This window comes from Taudactylus pleione, unplaced genomic scaffold (assembly GCF_031769625.1).
Source record: "Taudactylus pleione unplaced genomic scaffold, aTauple2 ptg000728l, whole genome shotgun sequence".
Taxonomy (NCBI): domain Eukaryota; kingdom Metazoa; phylum Chordata; class Amphibia; order Anura; family Myobatrachidae; genus Taudactylus; species Taudactylus pleione.
Window position 1 is genome coordinate 85501 of NW_028285130.1, and position 4750 is coordinate 90250.

The window sequence follows — 4750 nt, forward strand, 5'->3', positions numbered from 1 at the left end:
TCTCACGATTTGGACTTCAGACACGATGCACGATAGATCGTGAGATCGTGAATCAAATTGCCAACTTTTCATCCAAATCTTGCCCACGACTGCCGGGGAGCTCCCATGGAGAGTTCAGGGGAAATCGTACATGATGTCGGATCATGAGCACATTGCTATGTCTGTGGGTACCTTTAGGCATGTTAGGCATTTGTAGATTGTTTTGTGAGACCCAAACAAACCAAACACTTTAACCACTGTCTCTGTTGCTAAAGTGCTTGGTTTGTTAAACTAATGTCCTTTTTAATATAATAATATACAACATATACAACATAAGGATGGATGGGATTCCCCCAGGACAATTCCATTGTGCACCAATTTAAATTTTTCATCAAATCATATAAAATAATTTTTAATTATTCAATATGACTAGGCTGTTATTCTGCCTTAGACCCTGCGGAATCAATCTAATTGGGATTTTGGGTGCCTGTGTTTTGGTAGTGTTTTCTTTTCCATTTCTCTAATTTACATTTTTATAGTTAAATTATTAACACTAATCAGTCAATCAACCTTATTTGGATTCTTAGCTTTTAATATTTTGTACAATTTATCAATTTTTTTCATTTATAGTTACATTCTGTAATCAATCAATCTTAATTGGATTCTTGTATTTTTAGTGATTTGTTCCATTTATTAAATTCTTGTTATAGTGTCTTTCTGTACTCAAAAAATCAATGAATAAATTAAATAATTAATCAACCAACCTCACTGGAATTTAGGATGTTTGTTTTTTGGTACTTTTCTTTTCCTTTTTTCTGATTTTCTATTTTTATAGTTAAATTATTAACACTAATTAATTAATCAATTAATGAATCAATCTATCAATCAATATATCTATCTCATTTGGATTCATATTTTTTAGTGTTTTGTTCAATTTATCAATTTTAATTTATTGTTACATTCTATGATCAATCAATCAACATCATTGGGATTTTGGATGCTTGCTTTGTAACATTGCTTTCCATTTCTCTGATTTACTTTTTCAATAGTTAAATTATTAACACTAATTAATTTATCAACTAATCAATCATTTAATAAATGCTTTACCTGGCTTCCACAAAATAGTTCTCCACTACAATTTACCTATGCTGGCCTCTGATCTATTTCTTGATTAATGAAAATATTCTATAGCATCGTATAGTTTATATTAAACTGCCTTCCAGTCTGCCACTACAGTGCCACTATGTTTCCTAGATGTACAGTAAGATATTCTTTTTTAAACTGCCATGTGTTTGTGAAGCTGCTCTGTCGCTTTGTTTAGACAGTCAGCTCGCTGCAGCTTTGGCAAATAATAGCAAAAACTGAAAACAATATTGTGAGCTTTGAGGTGGTCAAAATTTACTAGAAATTAATGTTGTTATAAGATTTTAGCAGATTTTATCATTTATTAAAGAAATCTAGATCCAAAACCAAAACACTAAAGGGTGGTTTTGGCAAAAGCAAACATTTTTAGGACAGTTTTGGCAAAAATAAAAACCAAAACACAGGGGTCTTCACACAAATGGCTTGGATCCGTGGCACTCAAACATCAGCGGTGCCTTTGGTATTTGACCACACCATTTAAATAAAAAAATCATACGTACTTAACAGTCTCCATTGCATTCCAAACTGTACTTAATTTAATTAGAAATAAATAATAAGGGCGCTCACACTCAGCTGCTGATTTAAAATATATTTACTTATTTCATATAATGAAAAAACACTTTAATAGCAGGTGGATTATAATACCAAGTGGTCTAATAACATATGCTTCATTTATGCATGTGCTGTCATAAGGGACTAAAGGATGAATTTTTGAACCATATATCTGTGCTCTTGCCGCTTAATCTACTGCTTGATGAATTACAATCTTTATAAATTAACATCTGTGCTTTTGTGCCAAATCACTGGTTGCCAACTTATCAATTCATATCAATATGTATTATTAATGGCTACAGAGCCGTAACTTGACTTTTTGGTGCCCTGTGCCAGAAAGAGCATTGGCGCCCTCCTCATTTTTCAAAGGGACATAATGCACCCAAAAAAGGGCCATCGCTTCATGGGGAAGGGCCAGGGAAGAGATAGGGGAGGTCAGGAAATGCTGGGGATGAAATAAGAGGAAGCTACAAGCAAGACTGATAATAAACAGAAATTTTACAGGCCCAAACAGCGCTCCCTGACTTGTGGTGCCCTGTGCGAAGGCACCGGCCGCACTATCCTAGCTACGGCCCTGAATGGCTATGTGCAATATTGTCTGTTGGTGCTAATATATTATGTTTACATGCATACATTTTTTGCTATTCAAGTGTTTTTATATTATATGAAATAAGTAAATATATTTTAAATCAGCAGCTGAGTGTGAGCACCCTTTTTTTTTCTAGTTTGGCTGGCATATACTTGTGGAGTTTCCAGACCCACATTGCAGCCTGGACCAGATTGCAATATTACACATTACTGTATATGTATTTTTTCACTGAAGGAGGAATATTGATTAATGTTTTTATAGTGCCCACTATTTTTTCTATTTATTACTTCATTTATTTGCAGGGAATGTTATCTCCAAAATATTGCAATACTTTGTCAAGCTGACCAACCATGTCATGGTCTTTCCTTCTGGCCAGTTTCTACACTGACTCTCAAAAATATAAGCATTGTTCTGCATCATTTAGCACCAGGTACAGTATCACACAAATTTTAAATAAATATGATTCTTCCATGAGTTTAGGCACTGGCTCTATGGCTTTAAGAGACAGAACCATACCCTAGCACACTAAATAATGGGCACCTGGGGGATAAGCTGACACAATTTGACTTACATATGGGAAATTGGAGTGCAAGAGAAAGTGTGACCACACAATATATATATATATATATATATATATATATATATATATAAAACAAGAATGGTTGTTATTTGTCTGAAGGTAAAGCTGACAAATCTTACATAGTTATTTAGTATCGAAAAAGTAAGTATTCCAATGGACGGATTTGGATAACATCACATAATAAAACTTAATAACTTGAAGATACACCCTTGCCTGATTGAGATAAAACCAATGCAAGGTGGTCCAGTTGGTTCCTGGCCAGGTCTTAGGGGCTTTAGGGTCCCAGTCAGACCCCCATTGGTGTAAGCTGGGCAAAACTTTGCACTGATGAGGATATTCTGAGCCTTCCACTAGATGGATTTGGTTGAAATCTTCACAGAGTTTTAACATTGGATACATACTGGGGGTTTAAGGTCCCTGTCGGACCTCCCATTGGTGTTCACTGGGCAGAACTTTGACCTGGGTAGCCTGTTTTGGGCATTTGGATGGATTTGGATGAAAACTTTACAGAGGAGTGGCAAATGGTCTGGGATGCTTAATGGAGTGGTTGGGGTCCCAGTCAGACCTCACGGCGGAGTGCACCTGGCAGAACTTTGACCCATGGAGCCTGTTCTGGGCCTTCCACTTGATGGATTTGGGTGACAGCACATAATAAAACATAATAACTTGAAGATTTAAACTTGGGCAACACTGGGTACTTCAGCTAGTATGTGTATACTGTATATATGTGTATATATATATATATATATATAAATATATAGATGTGTCCACATACACCTTTGTGAAAATTGAGCCATGGCCTACCATTCATGGCATCAGATAACCAGCTCTGTCAAGATATACATGTCGGGACATGTGTAAGGAGGCTGAAATATAGTGTACTACTACTTTTCAGATAGCAGGTGGCATTTTTTAGAAAAGTATACTGCAGCTGCATAAGTAGAAAGCTGGAAAGGAAGGTCCTGTACAGTAAGCTGCCTCCCATTACAGTGACAGTCAGGCTTACAAAATACCCTGCATACTTTGGCTACATATACAGTAAAAGGTCCTACAGAATAGAAAATAGCAATTGGAAATATAGCACCATATTTCATATACTGTCGCCATAAATAACATTCTTAGATAAACGACATACAGTAGATATAGCGCTTGGAAATATAGCACCATATTTCATATTCTGAAAAAAAACCTGTTGCTATATTTTTAGCTGTAACCTAGAACTCTATAATAGAAGCTGTCAGTTTCAGCTAATTTTCACTATGTAAAAGGTAAAAGACAGCAGCTTCTACCTGTAGGTGTTATAACATAGGGGTAAGGTGACTGCACATCACACCAGGCATTCAGAGTTTGAGTCTCGGTGTAAACACTTTTTTATTTGTGCTCCAAAAATAAATTTATATGATTCAGGGGCCTATTCATCAACACTAAAATAACGTTTTTAAGGACATTTTCCTTAAATAACGTTATTTTGGTATTCATGAACAGACTTAACACAGGAGATATCACAGATATCTCCTTGCTAAGTCCCCCTGCGTTAATTTCCACACTCCCCATACATTAGTATGGGGATGTGGAAATTATGGTATTCATCAAATTCCGAAAATTATCAATTTTCGGAATTTGATGCAGTTACTATTCGCCACTGTGAGATGGCGAATATCAGAATCCACTTACCTGTATCAGCGTGTGCAGGTCCCCCGACGAGTCCCTCTGGTGCTCTGCTCCGTCCTCAGGCTACGGAGGCTGGTCTGTCATGTGTGCTCCCCAGCAGAGCACAAGAAAGTTTAGAAAAAGATAAAAAAAAAAAAATTTTTCCTAATCTGTCATGTGGTCTGCAGGGAAACCACATGACAGACCAGCAGGACGGAGCCGGAGGCTGCTGCGCGGACAGGTAAGTCGGGGGGGGG